This window comes from Petromyzon marinus, chromosome 19, assembly GCF_048934315.1.
Source record: "Petromyzon marinus isolate PM22_M1 ecotype Great Lakes invasive population chromosome 19, UKy_Petmar_22M1.pri1.0, whole genome shotgun sequence".
NCBI lineage: Eukaryota > Metazoa > Chordata > Hyperoartia > Petromyzontiformes > Petromyzontidae > Petromyzon > Petromyzon marinus.
Window position 1 is genome coordinate 3,187,559 of NC_133685.1, and position 11,399 is coordinate 3,198,957.

General features: G+C 52.8%; 1 pseudogene; it reads left to right on the forward strand.

The window, feature by feature from the left end:
* LOC116943791 (contactin-associated protein-like 2) overlaps nucleotides 1–10,578 on the forward strand; it is a 168,393-nt pseudogene extending 157,815 nt beyond the window's left edge.
* Nucleotides 10,579–11,399: the final 821 nt, after the last annotated feature.

Consider the following 11,399-nt stretch of genomic DNA (forward strand, 5'->3'; position numbering starts at 1 on the left):
GTTGGTAATTACAAGCCCATGGGCTGCACAAAAATCTAGCAGCCTCCTACCGTTGTTATTGAGCTGATCTGGCCCATGCCCTCCAATCACTCCAGACCAGGTGCCAGTATCATGACCAACTCGGGCATTGAAGTCACCCAACATGATGACTCTATCCCGAGGGGCCACTTTAGCCAGCACCTGTGACAGGAGGTCATAGAAGGCATCTGACTCATCGGCTTTGCCTGCATCCCTCCACGGATGTTCATCTTCGGTGGGGGCATAAGTAACCACGACCACCATTCCTCGCCTCCGGTTGATGGGAAGGCGAGCCCAAAGTAGCCTGGGGCTTACAGCTTCCCACACCTCACCGCCACGCTCCCACGCCCCCACTCTCACACACACTCACTCTCACACACACTCACTCTCACACACACTCACTCACACTCATACACTCACACACTCACAACAACCGCCATTCGCCACTAAGTGGCCGTAACGTCACCACGACGCTTGTGCCAGGCCATGTGCACCTTGAGGCCACGTGAAGTGTCGAACGCCCGCTGGCAGGAGGTCACGGGGCAGACCCAGCAGGTGGCACGGGTCGACTGACTGAGATGACTGGCTGATGCACCACCTGTGCCCCCTACTGTGCCAACCTGCTGTGCTTTAGCCACCCGGCGCTCCGCTCGTTGTTGTGAGCGTCGCTCCTCCGCCCTCCGTTGTTGTTGGAGGGCGACTGCCTCCAACTGCCCAGCAGCGTCCTTCACGAGCCTCCTCCACAGAGGCCGATTTTGACACCGCTGGTACCAGTCATCGGCAAGTCCACTCAGCTCCACGTCCTCCTGTACCACATCACTCCATCTCTTCTCTAGCCCGTGCCGCGCCCGTTTAGCCCCCTCGATCCGGCCGAACAAAAGCTGTTTCGGCTGGGCATGCGGGCTACATGACCCAGCCAACGCAGCCTTGCTTGCCGGAGCTCACCGATGGGACCTTGCCCAGATCTTTCACACTCACTTACACACACACCCACTCTCACACACTCTCATACACTCTCATACACTCTCATACACTCTCATACACTCATACACACTCACACAAAGATCCCCCATATAGCCTTAACAGACTGTAGGGGCAAGTGTTGTTAGCGAGCACCTATGAAGGCCGGAACGGTACACGATGGGGTGGGTGGCCAGCACCACGCCCGGCCACCTTTGTCTCCCTAGTGGCAATGTTTACACACCGCACCAGGTACTCATTTGAGGCTGAGTCGACCTAGGAGAGGCCCGGGACCGATGTTGGCCGTGAGCGGGAATCGAACCCGGGTCGCCAGGTTCATGGCGCAGCGCGCTAACCGCTGCACTATCCGCTACACTATCGCTCCCCACAATACACTCACTCACACTCATACACTCACACACACTCACTCTCTCACTCACTCACTCTCTCACACTCACAGACTCACACTCACTCACACTCATACATTCACACACTCGCTCTCACATTCACTCTCACAACAGCAACAACAACAACCGCCATTCGCCACTAAGTGCCAGCTCTCCTCTCCCCGCCTCGTCGGTTCTCTTCGTTACCTCTCAGCCGCTTCCTCCGCCCCCCGTCCGGTCTCATTAGAGAGCCCCGGGTTTGATTCCCCCCCCCCCACGGGGGAATTAACGGAGTAGACGCCACGTGGCTCCGGTGATTCGAGAGGGGGTGTGAGTGTGTGTGGTGGGGCGGGGGGAGGGGCGGTGTCTGGCGGTGGAGTGCGCTCCGCTCTCCGCAGCGCGCGCGGTAATTCGCGAATGATTCACTCTCAGCTGCGCCTCCCCGGGAATGATCCACGCGTTTGATTGCGTTGGCCCCAGGGATGGAAGAGTGTGAAACGAGGGGAGAGACGAGGATCAGGAGGAGGAGAGTGGTGCGCTTGCAGGGAGAAGGCGAGTGGGGAGCAGAGTGGGGGAGGGTGGGAGGAGTCGCTCTTGAAAGAGTGTGGGTAGAGGAGCGGTGTGTGCGCGTTTGATAGGTTTCCCTGCTTGGTTTGGGTAAAGTGTGTGTGTGTATGTCTCAGTGTGTGTGTGTGTCTCTGGGGAGCGGTAGTGTAACGGTTAGCGCTACGCTGCGCTGCGCTAGGAACCTGGCCACCCGAGTTCGATTCCAGCTCGCGGCCAACACCAGTGACGATTATCTGAACCGGTCCCGGGCCTCCCCTAGGTCGACTCAGCCTCAAATGAGTACCTGGTGCGGTGTGTAAACATTGCCACTAGGGAGACAAAGGCGGTCGGGCGTGGTGCTGGCCACCCACCCCCTCGTGTACCGTTACCGGCCTTCATAGGTGCTCGCTAACAGCACTTGCCCCTACAGTCTGTTAAGGCTATACGGGTGGCCTTTGTCTTTGTCTCTGGGCAGCGGTAGTGTAGCGACTAGCGCTACGCTACGTTGCGAACCCGGCTGAGACGCGAGTCCGAGTCCCGCTCATGGCCAACATCGGCAGTTATGATTATCTGAACCGGTCCCGGGCCTCCCGTAAGGTCGACTCAGCCTCAAATTAGTAACCCAGAGCAGCGTGGCTCTGGGTTACTCTGGGTTACCCTGGGTTACTCTGGGTTACACTGGGTTACCCTGGGTTACTCTGGGTTACCCTGGGTTACTCTGGGTTACCCTGGGTTACTCTGGGTTACTCTGGGTTACCCTGGGTTACTCTGGGTTACTCTTGGTTACTCTGGGGAGGCAAAGTTGGTCGGGACGTGGTGTCTGCCACCCAACCGCTCGTGTGCCGTGCCGACCGTAATTAATCGGTGCTCCGCTAACAGCACTTGCCCCACGAGTCTGTTAAAAGGGTGGGCGTCTTTATCTTTGTAGCAAACTTGGCACTGCCCTAAGTCAGTAGTGTTAAGGGTGGTGTGGGTGGATCAGTTCATTCAACCTGGGGCCAGGAGTTGTTTTCCGACGCAAAACCTGGAGCCAGGAATTGTTTTCCGACGCAAATCCAGGAGCCAGGAATTGTTTTCCGACGCAAATCCAGGAGCCAGGAGTTGTTTTCCGACGCAAATCCAGGAGCCAGGAATTGTTTTCCGACGCAAAACCAGGAGCCAGGAGTTGTTTTCCGACGCAAATCCAGGAGCCAGGAATTGTTTTCCGACGCAAAACCAGGAGCCAGGAGTTGTTTTCCGACGCAAAAACCTGAAGCCAGGAGTTGTTTTCCGACGCAAAACCAGGAGCCAGGAGTTGTTTTCCGACACAAACCCTGGAACCAGGAGTTGTTTACCGATGCAGCAGTAGCGTTGTATCCGGGGGATTCCAAACGTGCGACTTATCGACAATTTACACGTCGTACAATTCCACGGTGACCTGAACGAAGCGCCCGCGTTGCGACATGGAACATCGCGAATAAATAAATAATATCTAACACGCACACTTTTGTCATTAACGCCGCCTTAAAACAGGAACATCTATACGGCAAGGGGTGATCGTGGTGTCGTCGCCTCTCATCGCTGCTGCTGCTGGCGCTGCTGCTGCTGGCGCTGCTGCTCCTGCTGCTGGCGCTGCTGCTCCTGCTGCTGGCGCTGACGATCCTTCCGTTTTCACCGCGCGCAGGGGTCATCGCTGCGGTGTGCTTCGCGCTGCTGGCGTCGCTGGCGCTGCTGGCGCGGTGCCTGCTGCGGCACAAGGGCACGTACCACACGCACGAGGTGAAGGGCTCCGACACGGCCGACCACGTCGACTCGGCCATCATGGACCACGACCCGGCCTTCTCGGAGCCCATCGAGGAGAGCAAGAAGGAGTGGTTCATATGAGGGCGCCATCTCCCGCCCCACCCCCTTTCCTCCGTCCCCTCCCCCTATATCCGGGGTGGGGCGGGGGGGGTTGTTGGGGGGAGGGGGTTGGTTCGCGATCATTTTTTTTTTTTAGACATTGGGAGAAGTCGGGGAAGGGAGGGGAGACGGATCAGCAGCGTGTCATGTTTTTAAACAATATACGAGAAACATTAAATATATATAAATTGTTACTGATTTGACACGATACCGACAAGGAGCTAACCCAAACAATTACGAATCATAGACGCACGGTGTACTCCTGAGAGAGGGTTGCATATTCCCACCTCGGAACAACCAAAAAAATACAAAGAACGTTAAAGGCTGTGTTGGGTGGCGCCACGGTGGCGGTGGTGGTCACGCTGGCGCCTCGCAGCAAACAAGCGCCTGGGTTCGATGCCCCAAATCTCGCGTGGTTTTCCGTGCGTGGGTTTGTGGCTTCTCCGCGTGTTTCCCCACGGGTCCCCTCCGGGTTCTCTCCCGTGGCTACAGAAAAGAAGGGGACACAAAAGAAACATCGCAATCTTAACTGGGTGTTGGCCAAACATAATCCCGATGCTGAAAAATCGCCCGCGAATAAAATGTTTTTGGTCGTCAATTCGGATTACAGCGGTGGCATCGCTACGCAAAAACCCGCCGACTGTCAAAAGCCTGTGGCAGGACCCTCACGATAAATTCCAGTCTCGAGACTCGGCGAGCCATTAAGCGGGCAACACAAGCGTCATGAACGATAATCATAATAATAATGTTAAAACGACGCACCGGAAAGGGTTTTCCTTTTGTACAAAGTATACGTTTCGTACACAATTACAAGCGGCCAAGAGATGGTTGGTGGTGCGCGTAGCGGCTGGTGAGGGCGGCGGTGGGTTACCGCCTGTCCGTGCGGCTGTTTGAGTCGTTACCACCGCGTACACGCGCGGGTTTTCTCCGGGTCCTGCGGCTTTCGCTCCCACGTGGTGAAGAAGAAAAAAAAACGAATTTAAATGGAATTGGCCAAACATCTCAACCTCGGCAGGACCCCTCGCGATAATTGAGTCTTGAGGCTCGGCGAGGCTCCCACCTTGAACGTGCGACGCTCGCCTGACACCAATTATTGGCGAGCGTTCTCGCGTTCGGGAACATTTGGACCCCCCACTACAATGATGTTTTGTAGAATTGTAACGAATGTTTTTTTTTCTTCTATTTTCTCGTTCGGATTGATCCGAGAAAAAAATGTTGCGTTGTCGGAAACGATGTAAAACATGAACGTGAGGTTTTTTTTCTGTTGTTGACTGTGCACCGTGCACCGATCCCAGCTAGGACGCACCAATGCAATCTATCGACTTTGATGCACCAATGTAATCCATCAACTAAGATGCACAAATGTAGTCAATCAACGAAGACTCACCAATGTCATCTATCAACTTGAACTTACCAATACAGTTAACCAACTTGGACCCACCAATGCCATCCATCAACTTGGACCCACCAATGTAATCAATCGACTAAGACCCACCAATGTAATCGATTAACTTGGACGCACCAATGTAAATCTATCGCATCACAATGTCACTTCCATCCCCCCCCCCCCCGCAAAAGAGGACACGTGGTGTCACGCAGCATTAGGAGATGGCACTTTTGTACGCAATGAGGGGGGCGTTACGTTATTACACGTTTATGGTTACGTCATTACACATTTACGTAACGTTATAACACGTTTACGTTACGTTATTACAACGTTACGTTATTACGCAATGTTTACGTTACGTTATTACACGTTTACGTTACGTGATTACACAATGGTTACGTTCGTACACGTTTCCGTTACGTCATTACGCAACGTTTACGTTATATTATTACGCAACGTTTACGTTATTACACAACGGTTACGTTATTGCACGTTTCCGTTACGTTATTGCACGTTTCCGTTACGTTATTACACAACGTTTACTTTACGTTATTGTACGTGCACGTTACGTTATTGCACGTTTACGTAACGTTATTACACAACGGTTACGTCATTACACAACGTTTCCGTTACGCTATTACACAATGTTTACGTTACGCCATTACACGTTTCCGTTACGTCATTACACAACGTTTCCGTTACGTCATTACACAACGTTTCCGTTACGTCATTACACAACGTTTCCGTTACGTCATTACACGGTTCCGTTACGTCATTACACAACGTTTCCGTTACACTATTACACAATGTTTACGTTACGTCATTACACAACGTTTCCGTTACTTCATTACCCAACGTTTCAGTTACGTTAAACGGTGGCGAAATCCCCCACCCCTCCCAACAACCCCGCCCCTCCAAATTTGTTCCCAATTTTTCTGTTGTTGGGCAAAATGTACCTTGGGGGGGGGGGGGGGGGGAGGGGGGGAGGTTGGGGTGGCACCAGGGATGGCCAAAGGGGAGGTGAGGGACTCAGGTGGGGGGATTCACCCCAGGCGTCGCGTGTAAAAGCGGGGCCCCACAACGGATGGTGGAACACGTTGGGCTCCGTCGTCATCATCAACATTGGGAAAAGAATTGCAACCCGGGGCCTGCCCCAGGATTCCCGGGGCCTGCCCCAGGAATCTGGGCGGTAGCCCCAGGAATCTCGGTGGAAGCCCCAGGGATCTCTGTGGTAGCCCCAGGAATCTTGGGGTAGCCCCAGGAATCTCGGGGTAGCCCCAGGAATCTGGGCGGTAGCCCCAGGAATCTTAGTGGTAGCCCCAGGAATCTGGGCGGTAGCCCCAGGAATCTTGGGGTATCCCCAGAAATCTCGGGGTAGCCCCAGGAATCTCGGTGGTAGCTCCAGGAATCTCGGTGGTAGCCCCAGGAATCTCGGTGGTAGCCCCAGGAATCTCGGGGTAGCCCCAGGAATCTCGGTGGTAGCCCCAGGAATCTCGGTGGTAGCCCCAGGAATCTCGGTGGTAGCCCCAGGAATCTCGGTAGTAGCCCCAGGAATCTTGGTGGTAGCCCCAGAAATCCCGGTGGTAGCCCCAGGAATCTCGGTGGTAGCCCCAGGAATCTCAGGGTAGCCCCAGGAATCCCGGTGGTAGCCCCAGGAATCCCGGTGGTAGCCCCAGGAATCCCGGTGGTAGCCCCAGGAATCTCGGTGGTAGCCCCAGGAATCTGGGCGGTAGCCCCATGAATCTCGGTGTAGCCCCAGGAATATCAGGGTAGCCCCACGAATCTCGGTGGAAGCCCCAGGAATATCGGTGGAAGCCCCAGGAATATCGGTGGAAGCCCCAGGAATCTTGGTAGTAGCCCCAGGAATCTTGGTGGTAGCCCCGGAAATCTCAGTGGTAGCGCCAGGAATATCGGTGGTAGCCTCAGGAATTTCGGTGGTAGCCCCAGGAATCTCGGTGGTAGCCCCAGGAATCTCGGGGTAGCCCTAGGAATCTCGGTGGTAGCCCCAGGAATCTCGGTGGTAGCCCCAGGAATATCGGTGGTAGCCCCAGGAATCTCGGTGGTAGCCTCAGGAATCTCGGTGGTAGCCCCAGGAATCTCGGTGGTAGCCTCAGGAATCTCGGTGGTAGCCTCAGGAAACTCGGTAGTAGCCCCAGGAATCTTGGGGTAGCCCGAGGTATCCCGAGGCCTGTCCCAGGAATCTAGGAGTAGCTCCAGGAATCTCTGACCATCTTCCAGGTGGCGGGCAGCAGGGTCGTTTGACTCTCTGCGACTTTGCTGAAATAGGACGAGATTGCTTTTTTACTTTTTTCACGCGATGTATTTAGTTACCTATTTATCTACTTCTCGACGTATTTACTTATTTTTATACCTGAATTCCCGGCTGACCGTGTCCACGGAGAGGGAAGTCGGGGAGAGTTGCGAGCTGAGACGGTTTTCTGGCACAGCCATTAAAGCCCATTTTGTTGCTGTGTTCGTAGCGATTCATTCTCGCTTGGGGCATTACCGGTTACCGGGCTGTCGTCGGTTCATCGTCATTTTCCACATCAGTGGCGCGCGCGTGCGCGTGTGTGCACGCGCGTGGCACAAACCAAACGGCACAGCTTGCAAAAACAGATGAAGGACGAAGGGTCTTAAGTTCTCTCCGACGCGCGTTCGGGTCGGCACGACGGCCGACGTTTCGCTCCAGGAACTACCTAATCGAGATCGGGAGCCGATTCGGTTGTTATTTTGTTTTCCACTCCCGGAAGCGCGCGGAGCGAAACGTCGGACGTCGCTTCGCAGGGAGCGCTCGGTACGACCCCGGGGCAACATGCACCGGAGCGATGCACGGCACGGACCGAGGCGGGAGCCAAAGTCGCGTTGCCCCCTCGGCCAGAGGCGATGACGCAATTGCGCCCGCGGTAGGCAGTACAGCAAGTAGGTTTACCCGGTGTCATCTGTGCTGCAGCAGTAGCAGCAGCAGCTGTTGAACGGTTCCGTTCTCGTCCGTGTGCGCGGTCTGTCGAACCGCTGCGGTTTCCTTCCATGCGCAAGAGATAGCGACAAGAAGCGAGGAAGGGATTTCTTCTCAGTTGCCCTTGTTGAGGAAAGGACAAAAAACACCGAGGAGTATCGAGGCTCAGGGAGGCATTCCTGGGTGAGTGAAGCGTGGCTCGTGTTCTAAACCCGACCCCAGAGTGCGGTAGCTAGACCACAACCGATTTAAAAGAAAACATTTAAAAATAATTCCAATTTCCGAGTGCCAAATCTAGGGGTTTAAACTCACCGACGTACGCACGTGCGTTTTGTTTTTGTTACCTTGTTAGCGACAGTTTACAGAACGGTTAAACAAGTCCAATCATCGTCCTCGTCATCGATGCTTTAATGTGGCATTGATGTGGCTTTTGTGTGTGTGAGGAAGCGTGGGGAGGAGGGGGGGGGGGTTAGGGTGAAATGGTTTTGATCAAAGTCTGAACCGTGCGGTCAGAATTTGAGAATCCTGCGACAGTCGGGGATGACACTTTGAGTAGGGAACGTACGCAGCAGGTTGGGGGGGGGGGCATCGTTTTGACAACAGTGGACGCAGCCGCTTTCGCCGGTTCTCAGCGTTTGCCTACGATGGGTTTTGTTTGGCTTTTTGGCCAAAAAAATAAAGGTCCCTCCAGGCAATATCTTGCACAGAGAGAGAGAGAGATACAGAGACACCACACACACCTACACAGGTGCCTCCTTACAAAAAGTTAACAGCTATGTTCCAAGAATTGTTAAACGTGTGTATGTACGTTGAACTTCTTTTGCACCGTACGTAGCCAACCGCGCTAATCGGAGGTGCGAGGGAAGGACAGCAAACTAAACGCAAAAAGCAGTTCTCTAAATAAATTGAACGGTGTCTTCTTTAAAGCTGGGGCAGTGGTCGTTAAGGGATGTTTCAAACATTTAATTGTTAGCAAAGTAAGTAGTAGGCCTGGTCAGGGAATGTTCAAATCTGAAAAGTATGATGGCCGGTGGTCGAGCCTGATGATGGATTGGCAGCCAAAGGGAAGAGAACCCCCATCGCGAATGGGTCATCCATCCCTCGAGAGGGAGATGGACCGTCGGAATCGGCACGTGTGCAGGCGGTCGATGGAATTTTTGCATCGCGGGACCGTGAGGGATGGAGGCGCCTTGACGACGAGGCCTTCATCCAGCAGTGGAGAGCTATCGCGCGGGCTGATTGTGAGGCCAGGAAAGCGGTAGCCGTTTGGCCAAATGGCAGGCGGCGATGCGCGTGGTTTCGTGGATCGCGCGGAGATCAGCGCGGCGATGTCCCCCGGAGGTGACCGTGAGGTGGCCGTACAACAACAAACGAGTTCACGAACTCATCTATGCGGACTCTTCGGTGTTATATCCGTCGGAGATGTGGTGGGTTTTCTCCGGGTACTCAAGTATCCTCACACATATTAAGCAAAGCCCTTCTTCGTCGAAACAATGATTTTGCCAAACATTCCAGTGTATCGGGACCTTCCAGGATTTTTTTTTTAAGTCTCGAGACTCGCGTGTGGCTTTCACGACTTTCATAATGGGCGTCGCGGTGGCGAGATGTTAACTCCCTCGCTTGGTATGCAGGAGGTCGTGGGTTAGATTCCGACCCTGATGCCTGCTGTATATTTGGAGTTTGAATGTTCACTCCGTGGTCACGTGGATTTTTCTCCAAATTTAGAAACACATAGAGAGTATTTATCTGCTATTAATTTCCACGTGATTAAGCCACTTTATTGAGCCATCATTTGCGATGGCCAGGTATCTTCTGAATAAAAAATAAGAAACCTGGTAAAACCTGGTAAAAGTAAAAAAAGAGTTTAGTTTTTAAAGCATATTTATTTATTTATTTTCATATAAGTTTCCTCTAGCCCAAGTATCTACGATACAGACAACATGGTCCCTTCCAATTTTTTCCCAAAAGTTAATCGCTACCAGAGCTTAATTTGACAAGGTATATTTTTCGAAATCTCCACTCCCCCACACTCATTCGACAGTGGCGAGGGAGCGCAGGGGAATCGGGGGAAACGTTTTCCGGAGCTAAGGCCCCCGACAGCTCCCGACTGAAATGAAGCCTTCGGTGTCAAACCTTCTTTGTCCTAGCGCCGACAGGTGTAGTTTACAGTTGCCCATAACCCGGGCAGTGTGTTGTGTGCTGTAACCCGCTGTATATAATTAAACAACAAAAAAGTGTTTAATAATATTGTAATATTATTACTGTAATTGGTAACGGTGGTGGTGGTGGTGGTGATGATGACAACATTAACAATAACGGTGTGGTGTGTGGCGTTTGTCGCTGTCCGTGTGTTTAATCGACGTAATTTGGGGGTGGTGGAGGGGGGTGAGGTGGAATTGCGTGATTAAAAGTGTACCGCGGGGCGCTGTGGTTGTCCAGTCGTACGCCGCCGACCTCCGTCTGAGTCCATGTCCTTGCTGTGTGTCCCTCGTTATCCACACACACCACAGATGGAGCGCAGCGTCGCATGTACGAAACCTCACGGCCTTATACAGGCCACCATCTCAACAGAACTGAACGTTTGGCCACTTTTTTTCAATATAAAAAATATATATATATAAACTATTGACTTAAAATGTGACCACCCCAACACGGCGGGCAACAGTGAAGAAACGATGCAAACTTGTAGACTAGTTTCCGTTCTTGTTAGGATTCACCAGTACAGTCATCGATGTCTGTTGCTGCTGCTGCTGCCACCATATGTTAAACCCAATGTCGCCTGCACGGTGCCGAGTAGCTATCGAGTGTAGGGACAGGGACCGCATGGGCTGGAGGGGTTCATGCGCTGGGCTATGGAGAGGGCGGATTAGAATTGAATAGGGGACATATTAATTCCCTGCAACACGGCCCATTGTGCCATCCACGCATCGCCACTTCCCTCGGGTTTGATGGTCGCAGGCTGCGGCGTGAATACCGTGTGGTAGAAGTTACTTAATAATAATTACTACATTTATAAAGCGCTTTTCATGAAGGATGTAAAGCGCTGTACAGGACACAGCAGCAGCAGACACTCAGCATAAAAATAATATAAATATATTTTCAAAATAATTTCACTAAATGAACGAAAAGTTTAATAAGCGGAGGCTCAAGTAGGCTAATGGCGTGTCACCGCTCTAACATCCTCGACTCGATCAAGATTGAGGCACATGTGGAATTGATTCAAGGGACATCGCAACACGTGAAGTTATATATGCAAACCAGTGAT